This window comes from Alligator mississippiensis, chromosome 8 (genome assembly GCF_030867095.1).
Source record: "Alligator mississippiensis isolate rAllMis1 chromosome 8, rAllMis1, whole genome shotgun sequence".
Lineage (NCBI taxonomy): Eukaryota > Metazoa > Chordata > Crocodylia > Alligatoridae > Alligator > Alligator mississippiensis.
The window spans coordinates 59431918-59452380 of NC_081831.1; the positions used below are offsets into that span (position 1 = coordinate 59431918).

General features: G+C 45.6%; 1 protein-coding gene across 1 annotated transcript in view; it reads right to left on the minus strand.

Moving 5' to 3' along the window:
- LPAR4 (lysophosphatidic acid receptor 4) overlaps positions 1-17584 on the minus strand; it is an 82187-nt gene extending 64603 nt beyond the window's left edge. The window contains exon 1 of the mRNA XM_014607234.3: positions 17284-17584. The gene's annotated coding sequence lies outside the window, so the exon portion shown is untranslated. The remainder of the gene's footprint in view (positions 1-17283) is intronic.
- Between the last annotated feature and the right edge of the window lie 2879 nt (positions 17585-20463).

The following is a 20463-nucleotide window of genomic DNA, read 5'->3' on the forward strand; positions in this document are numbered from 1 at the left end:
GGGGTGAACCGGGGTTGTACCGGACCCGTCTTTGTTGCACACGGGCTGTGGCCAGCAGCCCGGGCACGCGGGGCTGGAGAGAACCGCGGGGCGGTTTAGTGCACGCGAGTTAGAATTAGTTACAGAGGTGTAATGGTTGATTGAAAAGATTGTTTACTTACACCCAAAGATGGTATTGGTGTAGGCTGGACAAGTTTCCAGGCACAGCTCCCGCTTGAATCCTCGTTGGAGGACTCTGACAAATTGATTGCTCCCACGGAGTTTGCTAGGCTCCGCGGGTCCGGTTAAGTTGGGTTCGAAAAGTTTCCCCGGAGTTACTTAGGCTCTGCGAGTCCGAAGTTACAGGAAAGGGATACGTCTAGGATTGCGCTCGGCGACAGGGAGAGGCGAGAAGCGAAAGCTCCGTAGGCTCGGTTCCATTGCCTCTATTGCCTGCTTAGGGGAGGCGCGTCGGGTCCGCGAGGGTCCGCAGTGCTTGGAGATCTTCACACAGAATCTCTCTCGTCCTCCCTCCTCCGGCTTGGGCAGAAACTACCCAAGCCTTTTGTATAGCTAGCAAGCCAATCGCTAGCCGCCATGTGTGCCTACATTAGGAATGGGCCAATAATATAGCACAAATCCTAATACAAATGGCGGGAACTTCTTTACAGCGTGTATCAGTACGATGCAAAAAAGAGATGCACCCTGCAAAGAAGCTGTAATCTGGCAGGAAATCCCCCGTTGCACCAGAGTTCTCTCTAGCAGCAGAGAACTCTACCGTGCAAAGAAAGCGACAAATTGGCGGGAAATAATTTAGCGGTGCCAAAGCACACACACAAACAAAAAATCACAACTTTGGGTTGTGACACTCTGGAACACCCCTGGCCCCATGGGTGCATGGGAGGGGGCGGTAGGGGGCATCTACCCTGTTCTTGGTGAGGAAACAGGATAGGTCCTTGTGAAACTGCACACTGCCCCCAGCCCACAAACCCCTTTTAGCATCAAGCATGTGGTAAGAATGCCTCTTCAACATGAGCTTGGCAAGGCACTGCTTCCAGTCTCTGTTGTACCCCCTCACTTGCATCTCCTGGGCACTTGAAGACATCACTGATTCAGTGCCCTATCTGGAGCTGGCGTTGGATGTCCTCCTCACCCCAGACGGCAATGAGATCCTGGGCTGTAAAATTCAAGTGTTCGTAGTCCACATGGTGCCTTAGGATAACAGGGTTTCTCTCTGCTCACCCCAGCTTAGAGGTTCCGTGCCCCCACAACCACAGCCCCCGCACACTGAACTACCTAGTTGATCATCTGCTAGCTATCTGATCAGTGAGAAAGAAATGGGGAGTCAAACTGCATTGAATGAGAATGAAAGATGTGGCAGGAGTCTTCCCTCCCAAAAAAATTTTAAAAAAGGGGAATGGCAAGTATTTAGGGCCCACCTCAGCTACCCTTATTTTAAAGATGGAAGATATTAGAGTAGTGGATTCTATTATTGGCCTGTTATGAATTTAAATCCCCAAATAGTACTTGCCAAATGTTATTAATTTCATTTTTTTACCTTTACTTTTCTTCCCCACCTCTTAACTGGCATTGTATAAAGTCCCTGTTCTGAGGAAATTTCAATATAAATATAGATGTCACAAGTGAGGGGACACAAGACAACACACATATTTTGAAAAGGGAAGGAGATTACCAAAGGGTGTATGATCCAGAGATAAGGAGAAATCATCTTCTCTCATTATTTTCCATCACTCAGAGCAGTAACCCTTCAAGAATAGACATAAGCAGAACTATTCTAGTGTTGCAACCAAAACCATATGCCAAGTTCAAAATTTGAGATTCTAAAGCAAACACTCCCTCACACACCTAAATTGAAATTTCCTATGTAAGGCTTCATCCCTTGTGTACATGAAAATGATTTTTGAATGAACTAGGCAAGTCCAGAGTTTTGGTTCAGAGCTGAGAACTAACCTAAGTCTCAGGCAAACACAAACTTGGTTTGAACAAGGCAGAGTCCTGTTTACATCAGGACATTGCAAAATACTTCTGTGTGTAAGTAGCCACTTACTGCATCAGATGCATATGCAATCACTTTGGAGAATGCAAGATGGAGAGAGTAGTTATTGTAGACTGTAAATACTGAAAATAAGAAATACAGGGTTTTTTTAGTTATCCTCCCCCCCTCCCAGAAGCCTGCAGATGAAGAAAGTGGAGTGCTTTTAAAATACTTCAAGCAAGATTTTGCTTCCTATTTTACACTGATACACACAACTGTCTCGAATTCTTATTTTCTTTACAGGTGTATAGAGCTCAGCAGCTTTACCTGATAAGCCTTAGCTTGCTTCATTAATCCCTGAATATGCTGTCTTCTTTCTCCTCCATCCCCCACCCCAAACTATAGACATTTTGTATATTTGTAACTGCTCTTAATGATTACCTAGCTAGGGAAGTGATTTACCCCAATTCAGGCAATTTCTCTAATTCATTGGAAGGACAAAACAAGGGCAGACGGTACAGTACAAAGACCCAGTCCTGCTCCACTTGAAATCAAGAGAAACTTATCTCAATTTAAAATATAAGTGGTACTACATTTCAACAACCTGCAAGTGACTGAAGGACTGTGTGATAAACTTTAAAAACAAACAACCCACCCCCCACTCCCCTCCACCCAAAATTCACTGCACAATCCTTTAGACCACTTCAGAAAACTCACAGTGGAAGTGTTGTTGCCCTGAGTGCAAACGATCATTGCCTTCTCAAATCTTTGAACAATTCCGTGGTAAACAGTGTATTGTCCTGGGCCTGTGGGTCGTGGCTCCACTGCCTGTCCTGCCAACATGCAATGCCTCTGATTGGCTGGTAGTGTTAAGACACTAGCTAATTAAGCAATTAAAAAAGAACTGATGGAATATTGACACAGTACCAAATACCTGGTGATCCTAAGTCATTCTTTCTGCAGCATGAGCTGGAAAATGAGACAACCTGACTGCCTTCACTCACTAGGCCAGGGGTTGTCAACCGGGGATACGCGTACCCCCAGGGGTGCTTAGATAGGTCATAGGGGTGGGGATGGAGTGTGCCCAAGGCACAACGGCAGCATTTCCCCCAGCGCGTTTGCCTCTTACCCAGGGAAGAGGGAAGGGGAGGGACGCACTGGGTGCCGCCAGCCCCACACAGCGCATCGCGGCACCTTCCCACTCCCACCCATCTGGATGGCCAGGAAGGGGGTGTTATGCCTGCCCTGGAGGCATGCGATTGGCCGGGCACAAGGCCCATCAGCAGCCTGTGGAGCCACAACCGGCCATAAGAAAGCGAGGCAGCTGCCGCCACATGTGAGCCCTACCTCTATTTGCTACCCCACCCCCCCCAATGGCACCTCTACACACATCCCTGGGAGGGCACAGGGGTCATGTCCCTCGGATCAGCATGTGGGGCAGAGCCAGCTGTGGGCTGCGGCTGGTGCAGCTGCGGGATGTTCCCGGCAGGAGTGTTGGGCCAGGCTACGCTGGGCGGAGTTTGGGGGGGCTACAGTGAACTTTGGGCTGGCTGCAGCCTCCACCATAGCGCAGCCTGCCCCCCTCCCACCAGGAAGAGCCCCCCATAGTGCAGGAGGGCATGAGGCAAGGTGAATCATTCACCCCTGCTCCTGGCCTGCTCCCTCCTGCGCTGTGGAGATTGGCCCATGACCCAGCCCAGCTAGGGCCCCATTCACAGTGAATGGGGCCCCAGCCAGGCCAGGTCATGGGACAGTCAGAGCCTGGTGGCTCCTCCACTAACGTGGCATGGGGGCATACATACTCCCCCCCACCAAGTTCCCTCATGGTGCATGCAGTGGCGGGAGCCACCTGCTCGCACCCCTGAAGTAGCCACTGGGCTGTGATTATCCCATGACCCAACCCAACCCAGCTGGGGCTCCATTCTCGGTGAATGGGGCCCTGGCCGAGCCAGGTCATGGGACAATCCCCACAGTGCAGGAGGGAGGATGACAGGGGCAAGGGTGAATGATTTCCCCTACCATTCCTTCCTGCACTGTGGGGGACTTGATCCCAAGCCCCACTCCCTGTCTTGCCACCGGGGGGGGCCGGGTGCAGATCAAGGCCCCTGGAGTGAGGGAGGGAGGGAGGGAGCAGGGCAGGAGCAGGGCTGGGGTGAGTGGGGCCCCAGCCAGGCAGGGTGGTGGGAAAAGCGGGGGCCCCAGGGTGCCCCACCACCCAGCCTGGCCAGGGCCCCACTCACCCCAGCCCTGCTCCTGCCTGTAGCCCATTCCCTCCCTCACCCCAGGGGCCTCGATCCCATGCTTCCAGGGACAGTGCTAGGGCTATATAACCTGTGCAACTACATCAGGTCTTATGCTGGTCCTACTGCATCACAGTTGCATTTATGGTTCATTATACCTTACCACACATGCTCATTACTGACTATGGGTTATTATGCTTTATTTCATTGTGGTCCTTCCTTGTCCTATTTGTCCTATTTAAAGGTTGGCTCAAGACAGTAAGGAGGCTGTTCTGTGGGAGGTACCTCTTACTGGCACAGAGGTGGAGCTGTTTCTTAATTATGAGTTGATTATAAGTTGTCTAGTAAAGAGCCTGGAACTGAACATTTGTACAGGGTCTCCCTGAAAAGTCACACACTGCCTGCAAGCAGCAACCTCTCCAAGAATGGCAGGCTTGTTGCTGTATTGTATGCTGTTTGGGAGCAGTTTTGACTGATACCAGTAACAGCATACCCCTTTCACGTGCCCACCTGGCACATCTAAGGGTGTCTAGAGCGCCGTCTTGCGCTTTAAAAGGAGCCTCAAGATAACGTTCCATCCTGTGTGCATGGACCTATATGGGGGAGGGGAACTGGAAACTCTCCTTTAAGGCTGCTGACAGACATGGGGAAGAAAACCCAAAAAAGCTTTATTGGAAGAAGCAGAGCATTAGTTGGACCTGGCTCCACAGCATCTATATAGATCAGGCACTTCAGTGGGGCTTTTTGGCACTTTTATCTAATAGCTGATTCAATTATGTAGCCGGGAACCACGTGGTGCCAGAGTGGCAGGCAGAATGGCAGCGAGAGTGGGGAGGAGTGGCAGCTGTGGGCGGGAAGATGGGGAAATGGTGGGGGGAGGAAGTGGCAGTGGGACCAGGGATGGCAAGAGCATGGAGCCTGGGCTGGCAGGGGCTCCGCCTGCTGTGGGCCATGAACACCCTGAGGCCTCACTGCTGGTTGCAGGGGACGTGGGCAATGATAGAGGGGTCATGTATGGAGGGGCATGCTCATAGGGGGGGGTCTGACATGCACACCCCACTATCCACATGTACCCAGACCCCCCCTCACACTGACATACACCCACATCCCCTCACATACTCCAGCCACTTTCCCCCTTCACACACCACAACCCCACCAGCCACCCTTCCCCCACACAGTCGCATCCCCTACAAAACCCGTACCCATCCACACCCACATCTCTACACACATACCCACATGCTCCCCACCCTACATGCACACACACCCATGCACCCCCAAGCCCCATACCCACCCACACCCCTCACACCTATCCACCCCCACAAGCCCCACACATCCACACACACCCTCCCCCACATATACCCACAGCCCCCAACAAACCCATATCCACCCATCCATACCCCCCACACCTCCCCACACCCCTTCACAATATACAAGAGTACAACTTCATTTGAAGATATTATACAATCACCTCTATGCACATTATGCAAACACGTGTAAATCAGGACAAAAATATTTTTTTAATCAAATTAATTAATGTTCTAGTAGATTTTGATTTTTAGAATATAATTTGGGGGGGGGGTTCTGGTTCTGAGATGGCAAACTCCCTTGCCTAAAGGAGTACTTCTGGAGGCAAGGGGAGGGACTTCTTGTGATAAAGGTCAGGGCTTAGGGGACAGGACTTGCGGTCCCAAAATGATGACCAGGGGGCAGGGGTCCTGTCAAGGGGAAGGGCTACCCATACAGCCCTCAACAGCTTGCCAAAACTCATTAAGCAGCCCTCTAGCTGAAATAACTGCCAGCCCCTGTCTTAAAGGCAACTTAAAAAGAGAGCTCATCCTGTAAAAACAGGCCCAATTAATGTATTTTCTCACATACAGCATGCCCTGGAGTAAGAATTACACCTTGTTTTGTGTACGTGTGGCACCTGGTAACAGTGCGAAAGCTTCCCCAGAGTAAATGAAAAACTGGGTCCAAATAAGGGGATAGACTTGTGAGACTGAGATACTTACACATCTTTTGTATTCATTTATTTTTATGTAATGGAGTTAGGCCCTTATGGAAAAGTGGCACAGAATATACAGAGCATGGAACTGGGTCTTTATTGGCTGTTGAATTTTACATATTCAGTCATAGACATTTTGCTTCCCAAGAGAGAACACTTGTGACGATAAATGTCAAAAGCATTTTTGTTTGTTCTATCTAAATCAGTTATTTGTGATGAGTACTATAGTTTTATTTACATCAACATCCTTAGTTTAGACATGTCGGACTGGTAGCAGCTGGAAGACATTAATTCTGTTTACAGCTTAGATTGGGAATTCTCTGCAAATGACAGAGAAAATATTCAAGTGTTTTGTGTTGTGACATATGGAGATTAAAGTCTAAAGTCTGTTTAAAATTAGTTTCATTTAAGAGATGAAACTAACAGGATGAGGAGAAAACGATTTACTATAAAAAATATTTACCCATTATGAAACTGTTCCAAACCATAGAGAAATATAATAGATCAGTTAATGAAGACTTTGAAACCACTTGAAAGAGCAACATGTACAAAACCAATCAACGATGGACTAACTGTACATACTTATCTTGCTATTAGCTTCAGCATTCTCCTTTTATGCTGTATGTTAACCCACATGTGTATGCACAAAACATTACTAAAATTTCAAGTTGCAAATCAAGCACTCACAAGCCAAGAAATACCAGTGTTTAGGTTGCATGTACAACCTTAAACACTACTTATGTGCAGCAATCTCCACAGAACCCTGCCCACAGTCAAGGCCCAGGACGGGACACAGCAATTTTCAACAGTTTAAAACTCAGCTAAATCTGAATGTAATAGAGAATAAAGAAAAAAGCACAGGAGTGTCCTTCCTGTCAAATTTTAAAAGCATACTGGAAGCAATGGTTTTATTACAGCTTTTCAAAATTGTAAAAATCTTTGTTTATGGAAAATGATATTGGACAATTTGGGGATTGTCACTGGGATTATTTCCCCTTATAATGAAATGGGAGATTTAACACTTTGAGCACTGGATAATCCTCAGTTGGGTTTTACCTGAAAGATTTTTCATGCTAACAATATTTACTAGTCCTGTAGATTCAAAAGTTATGCTGTGTATTGTTGAATGCCACCTACTATTAGCTATGTGCATGTGGACAAGCCTAAAGCATTCTAACCTGCTTGAAAACAAACAAGGCATTTGAATACCAGTTGACTTCATTGCCTCTTTCTGGAACCCTAGGCCTGCCATCTTGACATTAATTTGCCTGATTCCTTTCCTCTGACTAGGCTGGGAGTTGCTGGCAAGATGGTGGGAACAATTGGTTCAGAGTCTGAAAGAACAGGGCCAGCACCAGGAAACAAAAAGGATTACATGGCATTTACAGAGCAAAGCATCTCCTGCTCCTGAGGACCCCAGCCAGGAAAACACTGAACTGAGGTGTTATTAGAGAAGGATGAAAAGACAGAAGGAGTGGCCAAGAATGGGGAAAGTGGCAGTGGCAGAAGATAGTAAAGCTGTGTTTGGTTTGGCAGATCTACAGATCAGGGGCTTCTGTTTCCACTGGGTGATCAGATTCCACCAAGCTTCTTCTTGACTATGCAAGAGGGGCAAAGTCATAAGACAAATTCATCTCCTTGCATCCCTGCACAGAGGCCAGTCAGGATCACAGTGAGAGCACAGTGTCTGCTCCTTCCTAGTATCTTTGCAAGTAGTAGGAAACAGGGAAAGTCTCTTCACCAGTTTGTACCAAGCTGTGGTGCTGGACAGAGGAGGCCAGCTCAATGGCCCATGCTTTTTTGGAGCCCCTTGGAGGAATTGTGGGTGATTCGGCTACAACTCCAAGGAACACCAAGTGGTACATGACCCTCCAGGACTCCTAACAGAGACCAGGTTAGAAATTAATCCTTTGGAAGAAGATAGAATACTGAAGTGAACACAGATCCTGCCCTTAAAACAGTGATGGGCAAAATACAGCCCACATGCCAGATTTCAGCCCACCAACTGATTGTATCCAGCCCGTGGTGGGGTACCAGTCAATTAATTGGATATGGCCTGTGGCTGTCCTTGCGGTGCTCCACATGGGACTGACCCCTGTCTGGGGCAGCACACACCACCCTCCTGCCACACCTGCTGACCCCAGCTCTGGCTCCGGCCCTGGCCTTAGCTAGTGCACACAGATTCCCAGCAGAGCTGCTCCCGATGCAGTGCCTGGGTGAATCGCCTCCAGTAACTCCTCCTCCTCCTCCTCCTTGTCCTGCCTTTGCTGCACTGCTCTGAGCAGGGGGGAAGCTGCTGTTGGGCGGCTTCTGCCCCAGTGTGCAGGGCTCCAGGTCCAGCTCCCTGCTGCCTTCCACCCAGTCCACCTGCTCACCACAATGAGCAGCCACCTGTGGGTTGCCGAGTGGGTGGAAGGCAGTCAGGAGGTGGAGGTGGAGCCCCATGCACTGAGGCAGGAGCTGCCCACCTGCAGCTTCCCCCCTGCCCAGAGTGTTACAACAGGGGCAGGCGCAGACAACAAGGAGTGTTGACAGGAGGAGACAGGGCAGGAGTGTTACAACAGGGCAGATGAGCCCCGGAGGTTGGGGGAGCCAAGCAGCACCTGGACAGCTGTAGCCAGACTGGGAGTAACTCCTCCAGGAAGCTGTGCACACTAGCCAGGACCAGGGCAGGGGCTAGCGGGTGTGGGCAGAAGCACGGTACTCACTGCCCCAGGCAGGAGCAGGCAGGGCTCACCCCACGTGGGGCACTGCAGGGGCCGCTGTGGACTGCACCTGCACCGTACCACCCAAGTGAGCTGTGCCGCACATGCCCCTAAACTCCTTCCCACCCTCCCAGCCAGCTCCCAGGACATAGTGCCCAGGCAGTTCCCTCAGCCCCCTTACACACACACATTCTGCCCCCTACACCCTCCCACACACACACACTAGGGCTGTGCGAAGCTTCAGGTGGTGATTCGATTCAGAGGAGATTTGGCCCAATTCGGTGGTTGAATCTCTGAATCCAAATCGAATCAGGGGACCAACTAAAAGGTCTGAATCGATTCAAAACGCTCTGAATCTTCAGAAAAGATTCGGAGAGTTTTGACGAGTTGGGCAGTCCCCGGTGGCTGCAGCAGGGAGCTGCACCTGACTCCGAGCTGGTAAGTACTAGGGGTGGGAAAGGGGGGAGGGGACCATGAGGAGACCCCTGCCAGCCCCCCCCGGCCCCCCCGCTCCCCGGCCCCCCACCCTCCGCCCACTCTCCCAGCCCCCCCCATGGCTGCCCCTTCCCCCACCCCAGCTCGGTACTTTAAAGAAAAGCCCCAGTGCTCACCAGGTGCTGCTGGGCGGGGGGGCGATCACTGCTGCCCCCCACTGCCCCACACTGCATGGAGAGGGCTGCCATGAGCTCCCTGCCCCCCCCACAGGAGCCACACCCGGGTCAGCTCCAGCCCTTTAAGAAAAAAATAACTAAGAAAAGCCCTGGGACTCGCTGCTTGTGGTGCAGCCTCGGGGCTTCAGGGGCTCATGCAGAGCCCCCCACATGGTACGGGGTAATGGGGGGCAGCAGGGATCAACCCCCACGCAGCAGGAGTGGTGAGTCCCGGCGGTTTTCAGGTTTCTTTTTTCTTAAAGGGCCAGAGCTGGCCAATGTGGGGCACCAGTTGTGGGGCTGGGGGAGCGAGGGGGGGGAGTGAGGGGGCTGGTGCAGAGCTGCCCATGCACCATGGGGCAGTGGGGGGCAGCAAGGATCGTCCCCTGCCCAGAAGCACCTGATGAGCAGGGCCTTTTTTTACACGTGCCAGGAGCTGGTGCAGCCATTGCTGGGCTGGGGGGGCAGGCGGGGATTAGCCTGGCCTAGCCTGGCCTGGCCTGGCCTGGCTAATTCGGAGAGTTGGCTGAATCAAATCGGAACAGTGATTCAAATCACCGAATTGAATCACTGTCCCCCAAATCAGCCAAATCCGAATCCGTAGTGAATACTAGCCGCTTCGCACAGGCCTAACTCACACTATACAGAAGTAAGACTTTATTTTGAGTTATTATAGAATTGCTTTTGTATACACTACTCAAAAAACCAAATTGGGACAAAAATTATTTTTTTAAGTAAAATTAATATATGTTATAGCAGATGTTTGTTTTTTAGTTTATGATTTTTTTTTATCTATATTTTGTTAAAATTATATTTTCTAAAAGATTTTGTGTGTGGAGCCTTCGAACCAAAATAATTGCCCACCCCTGACTTAGAAGCTCTCAGTGTTTGACAGGCCCTAAACTTGTGCTTGGAACTCCAGGATTCTGTTGTGCTGAAAAATCTCTAGTTTTATTACAGAACTATAATAGCTGTAATTGTTGACTGATCCAACAACCATGTTCCCACGGCTCTTGTGATCCCAGTCATAAATGTATGCACAAACTAGACAAGACTCTGGCTTCCTCTTGTCAGGCTTGTGTGTGTTTTCCTTAGTCAGTGATGCATTTTAAGCATTATAAAAGCATACCTGGGAGGACCTTCCCAAGATTAGTCTATTCTGGGGCTGCAGGGAGCTCTAGACTGAAGTTACTGTATTCAAAACAGAGGTTTCTGTGCTTCTGGACAACCACATTTCTGTATAAATATGCAGCACAAAACAGCCCCCTATCTCAGCTCAAAGAGAGGGCAACACTTGAAATTCACATTTATAAATAGCACAAATGGAGTCTAAAACATGAAAGAAACCCACAGAGTGTCCGCAAAACACAAACTATCTAATGGATCAGAGGCCTGGAGCTGGACTAATAACTTAGACTGGCTGGAGGAAATCTAGTAGCCGGTGCTTCTATGAATGACCCATTTGTATAAAAGATTCGCAAACAATTTGCACAAGCTGGGAATCTGCATGAGGCGAGCTGTTAATAGCATCTTCTGAAAAGCTTTGCTGACTTCTTTCAGTCCAGATTTAACTTCGTATTTAATGCTACAGTACGTTCTGTACTCAATGTGTTTTGCAATTTAAGAGCCTGATCCTGGCAAGGGAGCCCAATACAAGAATTCCCAAGAAGTGGGCTTTGAATTGAGCACCTTTTCCATGTCCCATAATAGTTTAGTAGTCTAGATAACTGGTGGGGGCAGGGGTGAGGTTGGTAATTGCTTCTGGTTCATGCTTTATATATTATATGAGCACATTTTATTTTTCACGCTTCTCTGCAGTTATACTGTGCATTACTCTGACAACATACAATTTTGCTTAAAGAAGGCAAACATGTAAATTGTGCCCACTCTGATGGTGCCATTAAAGTGTAAAGGTACAAATAAGAATCAGGCCCACTGATTCTCTGCTGTTCTAGCCAATCAGTTTTGTAAGCTTCTACCTTAAAAATATTCTGTGGATTCTTTAAGTTGAAAAGATAGGAATTTCTATAGAAAAGAAACCCATATTAGTCCAAACCTAGGCATGATTTAAAGCTTTGCAGGATATTTATAATAGATATCAGTTGAGTTTCTAACCTGGGTTTTCTAACCTGGACTCATGTAATTGGCCAAGAAATCCTGATGAATGTGTGGCTGAATTTTTGGCTGGCTTCCCCAGAGCTACTGCAAGAAGAGATAAACTCAGTGTACCAAGGAGGTTTCACCAGGAGTTACAAAACAGGCAATTTCTTGGTTTTTCAAAGTTACTTTAGAACTTGGAGTTTTCAAATGCTAAGTATAAAGAGAGAGAGAGAAACCTTCTTTCCTACATGCAAAATCCTGGCTGAAGTTCCAAACTGAGATAGCTGTCTGCCTCCCTTGATACATTCCAATTCATATCGTTTCAAGAGTGTCTGCAGTCTTTCTTACATTGACATCACCTGTTAAAGTGTCAGTGCTGGAAGTGTATAAAAATGATCATAATTTAAAAATGATCGATAAATTCCTACTAAATCTATTTGTTCTCTCATATGATACAACATCCCTGATGTTGAAGTTAATAGGATGCCATTGCTTTTACAATAACACATTCTTGTTGCTGGCTTTCTCTGTGACCTTGTACATATTGTACTTGCACACAGCTGAGCCTGTTTTCTTTTCATAGTTTCATAGTAGCTAGGGTCAGGAGGGACCTGAACAGATCATCTAGCCTGACCCCCTGCCACAGGCAGGAATGAATGCTGGGTTCAGAAGACCCCAGACAGGTGATCATCCAACCTCCTCTTGAATTTGCCCAAGGTAGGGGCGAGGACCACTTCCCTGGCAAGTTGGCTCCAGATTTTGGCCACCCTAACTGTAAAATATTGCCTTCTGATCTCTAACCTAACCTAAACCTATTCTCCATCAGCTTATGACCACTGTGGTGGGGTGGGGGAGAAAAGGGGTGGGGTGGGGGAGACTTCTCTTCTCTGGACTAAATCAGCCCAGTTCCCTCAGCTTCCCCTCACCAGTCATGACCCCCAACCCCCAAACCATTTTTGTTGCCCTCTGCTAGACTCTCTCCAATGTGTCCACATTCTTTCTGTAGTGGGGGGCCCACAACTGGACACAGGACTCCAGATGTGGCCTCCCCAGTGCAGAATAGAATTGCTGCCCTCGATCTGCTGCCAGCGCTCCTCCCAGTGCAGCCCAGGATGCCAGTAGCCTATTTTTGATTTGCAAGATAACAAGATGTGAGCAGATACTACAGCTCAACAGGTGATTGTGCATATCATATCTGGTTTTTGCCGGATATGGTACTCCTGACATAAAGAACATGAATCTGAACAGATTTCAGAGACTTACTAGTATTAGTCCTCATTTTCCCCAATCTAATGGGCTGGTGGAAAACTGTACTGGAATAATTAATCACCTACTTACAGATCAGACTCTAACTCCACATTTAGCATTGTAAAACAAAAAGTAAAAGGCTGGGTTGTCACCTACTGACATTTCTTCAACAGAAAACTGAATAAAAGAAATCCTGAGTCATTAGCAACTGCTGGAGTCGCTGGGGATTCATGGACATATGAAGAGACAGTGAGTCAAAATAAACCCTCAGTATGATTTGGGGTCCCAGGTGCTGCTGCCCCTTCATGAAAGTAGCACTCTACATTTCCATGATTGGGAACAGTAGTCACAAGCCACACTGGTATCAGAAGATGACAGGTGGTCAGGTGAGTTTGCCCTGTGGTCAGGTGAGTTTGAATTCCCAGGCAAACAAAAACCATGGAGATGACCTGTTCTCCAAGTCTCAGAGAGACAAAGATAAGGAGTGCCAAGTTGACTATTTTGCCTAAGAAGTTCTCTGACAGGTACTATGCCAGCAGGCTGAGATGGCTGAGCCACAGCCACGGTGCACCTGAACTAATGAAGTTACCACTGCCTGCAGTGATGTCTCATGAAGCCCATGGATCCTTATGACAGTCCAGGGTGCCTCAGAAACTAAGCAACCATTGTTAACTTAGGTTAGATAACAGGTTCTGATAGGTTTTTTAAAAATTGTTAGCGTTGTTTGTTTGTTAGTTGTTGTTATGTTTGTCTAGGAAAGGCATATATGGGGAACCCGCTATTTTAAGAAACTGTACAGTGAGCTTGCTGGACCACTACTTGACTTATGCAGAGACTCGTATTAAGAAATGCTGGTTACTCAGAACTTGGACACTGAATGAAGCAGGGCTCTCGGATTCCTTGGCTTCAAGAGATTGCTGAGCAGCAGTGAGAACCATTTCACATGTGAACAAGAGTGTTTGGGGGAGCCTGGTTTAAGCTTTAAGCAATCCCATCAGGGAGCAGAAATAATGTATGGCCATAGGTGACTAATTGCACCCAATGAATAACAGGCAGGCATGGCCCAACCATACCATTTGTGCACCGTTGATAGCCTCAAATTCATGCACATAACCACTGTGACAAACAACCACTAACCACAGATAAATATGAAAAGATCAGTCCGTTTTCGTATTTCATGAACAGAAAAAAAGGAACTTTTTTATTGAATGAATACAATAGTGCATATTTCCCCTAGTTCTGTTCACAAAAAATGAAGCAGACATCTACACAAGGTGCATACGCATTCATAGATCAGCTGGTAGAAGTAAATTATCGCTACCTGCTTTGACACTCTCCTTTGACAATATGAGGTTGTTGGACAATGAGAGGCTTTTCTCTCAAAATCTAACGACCTTGCACAGATAAAATTTCAAATTGCTTTGGGGTAGAAGGCAAAACAGCTGCCACGGCTACCCTTTTCTGGTAAATGAGGACAGATAGGACTGTCTGCCAGAGCAGAGGGTCAGTGAGCGCAGTTCTGTTTTACAATGTTTGCAGGACAGGGATGTTTATAGAATGGTGCCACTTTATGTCAGTTCTTACTCAGGTGAACTGCCAGCAATGTCAATGGATGTTTGCTTTAGCACGGGCTTGCAAGATTTAGCCCTGTCTGGGATTACAGCCGAGGAACTGCCATCAGAATGTGGCCCCCCAAAGGTTCTCGCTTTGGTCCGAGGGCATTTTCAGTACATAAACCTAAAAAAAAAACCCCATAAAACTAATGGGCTCAAACTGTGTTCTCATTTTTTGGGTTACAGTGGGGTTTGTTCCCATGCCACTTGCAGAAGAGTTTGGCTCAAGGTACAAGTATTAAATATTTATCAGATGAGTTCCTTGTCTTTTTTATTAGCTTTGTGCCAGTGTTTTCAAGTGTAAAAGGAAACACATAGATTCTGTTTTTCTGAAGTTTTCATAAAAAAGCAGCACTCAAGCCCAGAAGAGAGTCACAAACTAACTGCAAAAATGAAGGCAGAAATAACATCTCTATTTGAAAAATAATATCTCTAAGAATGTTTATGACTTGGGGGGATGGCTCAGAGTAGTTGCAAACTACCATTTTGTGCCCCGTTTACAAGGGTTTATTTCATAGCTCCACTTTATATGCACACTTAAGAGAGAGAAGAAATATCCATGTCAGTAGGTCTAATTTATAAGTGGTCAGATCAGGGGTGGCAAAGATAAGGCCAGCAAGCCAGATCCAGCCCATGGACCCATGTCATTCAGCCCACTAGGCTTCTGGGTTAAGTGCAGACACTCAAAAAACCTGAGGCTGAATTGATTCAATCTTTGCAGGTTAATCTAACCTGCATAGATTGAACTGATAGGCAAGAGAACAGACATTCACTTTTGACTCCAGAAATGCAGCCACATGCCTGAAGTGGTCCAGGCCAGAAGCCAGTGGGTACTAGAGCATGCCTCCCTGCTCAGCTGAAGCAGACGGCTTGGGCCAAGGCTAGCCTGCCCACCCTGCAAGGGGAGGTGTGCCAGGGAGGTGCAAAGCATCCTGGGATGCTGGGAGACTGAGTTAACTTAAATCTGGAAGGGATCTGGAACAGAAGTTCAGTAAACTGATTTAACCTAAATCAGTTAAGTCTGATGCTACATCCATCCAGGTTTATCTTATATCAGTTACAGCTATTTTAAAAGCAGTTTATGTGCACTGAACTTCTGTTGTGTTACAGATTTGAACCAGTTTCCAATCATTTATACTGTTTTATGTGTAATTTCTGTTCCTAGCCCCCAAAGAAACAAGAATTCAGGGGTGAGATGGGGTGAGCCCTGCCACCCAGTTCTAAATTATAGAGCCTGATTTACAGGTGCATTTCAGCAGCAGTAAGGCAGGCAATGGCTTTGTTAATCTCCGTGCCTCCCTTTGTCTACACCAGGCCTCCGATCCTGCCCCCAGAAGTGGATCCAAATCCTTCCCAAGAGGCCAAGAGAGTTTCCTGTCCCCGACTTAGATAATTGTTTTTTAGAGAGAGCCTCAATTTGAGGCAAAGGTCTGTATCCTTCACAACCCCTTGCAATCAGCAGACCACATGCTTTTTTAAAGCAAATTCAGTTTCTTTGAACTCAGAGTTCTGCCTACTTATATAAATGGCAGTTTGGTCCTGTGGATTTGAAGCACAGTGACTGCAAATAGGACCTGGCCTCTTTTTTCCTCAACCAGAACAGAAATTTAGTCGCTATATGTCATTTACAACAGCTGCCTTCTATGTGAAATAAGGCCAGTTGTACCTTTTAAACATGTATGATCTCCTGTAAGAGGAAGTCCATCTGTGCTTCAGAATTACCCTTTGGTTATCATTCTTGGATTTAGGCCCTGATTCAGAAAAAATATTTAAGCATGTGCTTAAGTCTATCTCTGTTCAGCAAAGAATGTAAGGGTTGCTTAGCTTTAAGCATGCACATAAGTACTTTGCTGAGCTGGGATCTCTTTGCCGTGGATGAAAGTCTTCTAGTGATGGTATTAGCAATCTGTAACATATAACTCCAGGTTGTCACAGGTGTGGAGTATAGTTTTTTCAACTGTGTTGTGCTCTCATATTTTTTGGAGAATAAAAGCATGGCCTAAAACTGTAAATATTGGAGCAAACATTCCCATGTCATCTGTTGCTAATTTACAGTTGAATCAATTCATTTCGATCCAAAAAAAGCAGAGCAGTTTTTAGTCTCACAAGACCGCTGAAAATTATACTTGCTATCATAAGCAAAGGAATTGCAGGACATGTGTTTCCCCCCAACTGTTTTATTTCACTAAGAGTATTTAGTGCTCTGCCAACTTCTTCCTCTGAGGCCAATGCAAATGTGTTCTCCTTCTGCTTTTCATATAAACCTGAAAAGTGAACTCTAGTTATGTAACTCACTAAATATTCTTTCAGATACCAGTGCTAGCTGGCAGGCTTTCTTCTTCAATGGCTTGATATAATATGTATCTTACAAACTCGTCTCCCTCTAAACCAATAAATACGTCTGTGAATAATGTGGTTAACTAAACATAACTTTGTTATCTAAAATCATGTGGGTGAATCTCAGAAGGCGGAGCAAAACACAAAATAAAACTGCTGGACTCTGATATCTTAATCTTTGGGTGGACAGTTTAGGACAGCTATTCAGCCACTCAACCATCAACTGTAGTTAGATTTAAACATGAATCCTTCCCAGTACCTGCCACCCCCAACACACACATTACATTAGATAAGTTGTTTCCTTTCTGTAATATTTGATACTTTGGGTTCATTTGGTTCATTTGTCTGTCTCCATAATAGGAAACGGTTGTTTAATGGAAAGGAAAAGGTATAGATAAAAGAAACGAACTTACCCAAATCTCTCCCTGCTCCGGGAAGTTATTCAGTCCTCAGATAATGACTCCCCACTTGCTGCTTGTCAAACGTAACACAACAGATGGCCTCAGGCAGCTTTGTCTGATTTTTATCATCGCTTTTATAAACATTTTTGGCCCCTGCCTATAGAACACATTCCATGTAGTATAATCAGGTTCACAAATAGCGCATAAGAGTCTAAATATTGGGCTCAACAATTTGATGAATTATGAAGCGTTGCACAGCAAGAGGTTTTAGACATAGGCACAGTAAAAATCCTGACTAATTTCATTGCCAGACCTAAAGAAGAGCTGAAGTCTATGTAACGAGTGAGGTCATTCCACACTGTAACTTAATCTCAGGCCAGTCTGGCACTACTCTTGCATAGCTTAGCCATCATTGGCCATTCACAATCCCCTGTCAGATGGTTCCATTTATACTGTTTTTCGCCTGTGGTCCTCAAAGACTTGAAGCACAGGACTGCTGAAAATCTCTGCATAGGATAGATCTTAGCTTTGTCCATATTTCACCCTGAAAACTTGCAGACTGAAAAAACCTTACTAAGTGTGAAAATGATATTTATAAAAAACAAGTAAACTATATAGATAATAATAATATAACATTTTAAATGTCAAGGAGGGAATCTGGGGAGAAACAGTAATGTCTTGTATCTGGTTGTAACCAATTCTGGATTTTAATATCTTTTGACGTTGTTGATTCCTTGCAGCTGGTCAAGTTTAGTTAACTCTCTCTTTAGAAATAGGAATTTATATTTCCCCGAACTAACCAGAAGTCTGTTGATTAGCGTGCAGGAGAAGAGAAACGCAAATGTTTAGTTAGAGCTGTAAAATACTGTATAGCCAAGCATGCAGCTGCAGTTATGCATTCTTGGAACCTTTTCATATACATTTATTTTCTGGGATGATAGGGCTTTGTAAGGGATGTATTTGCTGATTTTTTTTTAAAACAGTGCTAGCTTGGCATCCCAAACTGGTGAAGCAGCCTCAGATGTCTTATAGTGTGGATCTACTCTGCTGTCAGCTGGGTATGTAAATTGTAACTATGTAATAATGTCACCTTTTCACCCAGCTGGGGTTTTCCTGGTATGTAGTCAGAGTCATCTTTGTTTGCTTTTAGGGACAACAGTACATTCTTATTTCAAGTTGTTCCCATTAGCAGTGCAGAGCTAACGTGAGTATGAGCGGGCTAATATTCATTCTTGTGTCTCATCTGTCAAGCTGTAAAGTAAGGCTCCAATCCTGCCGACTCCACATTGCTTGACTCTGTCTATTTGTTCTGCAACAGTAGCTAAGAGCCCTGTTGCCTCCTAGGCACTGTACAAGGAGAACAAAGAGCTTACGCTATCACATACGCTCACAAACACATGTGTAAATCATTGCAAGAACAGAGCCCATGATCCAATCACAGAGCTCGTCTGTCAGCCCTGCATTACCCCATGGATAGAGGTTATAAAGGTCATAATCTAAAGACAACAGGGTTGCACAGTCAGTTATGGGAGAAAACACAAGAGTGAGCAGCAAGTATGTGCGCAGCAATGTTTAATGGAATGAATTACATTGTTAGAATTTCAGCTGTTCCCCATAAGCCCTGTTACTTCTTTGCCTGTTTCTGGTACCCAAGAGAATATCAATATAGCTGTGACAATGTTCAGAGGAACTATGTGCTAACAATAGGATTCTGATCTCAGTTCCCTGTCTTAAATGTAGGCCAATAATTGTGTATGTGTAATTGTGGGACACATAATGGCTATTCTTTTCTGTATAGTTACTACACCACTGGCATTTAGCACATTATCTTAGACAATAGACACTTTTCAGGGCACAGAAAACTAGTGATTTCTGAGGATGTAAGGTCTTCTACCAGATTTCCTGAAGACTGTAGTCTCCATCATCTACATTTCATGGACAAAGAGGTCATCTGGCTGTGACTATAGCACTGAAAACATAAACAGACATGCTGTTATCCCTTAGGATTTGTTACCCTGAGGGGAGAGAGGGGGAAGGGCCTCAGAAAGAAGAGTGAATTTCCATTCATCCTAATGGCTTGTTAACAAGCTAATCAAAAATACTCACCCTAACTGCTGAACATTTTAACTATTTCATATGCAACTACCTACCTCTAACATATGCCTGACAGACACAGCCAGATACTTTATTTTTTAGAATGGAAAATATATGGAGATAAGTCTTGTGATTATTGCTGAACGTTTATGCGGTTAAAAAGAAAGATAGTGTTGTGGTTTCATGGGAGCCTTATCTGGTGGCCTAGCTGAACTACAGTTCTTGCAATATGCTGTCTCTTGCTTGTTTTGTCACTGATATGTTGTGGGAGATGTTTGGCAAGTCATTTAGCTTCCCCTCTATCTCAGTTTAGTGCTTCACAACATGAGAATAATTCCTCCATCACAGATGCAGAGCAAGGTTTAGTATTTTAGCACTTTGAGTTCATTAGGTACAAAGTGTGACAAGGATCTGCATTCTGTTTCTGTAAAAAACACAGGCCATCAAAGCACCCAATGCTTTGGGCTTCCCGACAGTACAGCCTGCAAGAATTTAGTTGGTATTTCCCCATATTTTTCTTCATTGTCCTCTGAGGGAAAAATAAATAAAAATAAAGCTGGTGTGTGGGATGGATGTTTTACAAGCTAATAGAGATTTTTGTAGTTGTTCTCTTTGCATCTCATAGGAATGCTGAACATTAAAATATTAAATAGAGACAGGGTTCAGAAAAGCTATAATATAGGCACACAGATAAGCCTTTATATCCACACAGGCTATGTTTGTATTTGATTTCCCATCTCTAAGGACTGATGGATCCAGATGTATATAGTCTGAAAAACAGGTCAATGGGGATATAATCACCGCCCTGTAAATATCTTTAGGGTAGTAATACAAAAGAAAAGAAGGAATTACTCTGTTCAGAGGGGAGGATAAGTAACAGCAGTGGCCTAATATGGAGGAGGGGAAGAAATTAAGCTAGACATTTGGGGCTGGGGGTGGGGAATACTCATCAGTAGAACCAACTGACCATTGAATAAACTAGCCTGGCTGGTGATTCAGGTATGAGTAGGCTTGGCAGAATTTGATGTTTATTTTTTAATATTTTTGATGGATATCAATGTGTATTTTAAAGTATTTCTTTAGATTGTTATCCACTTA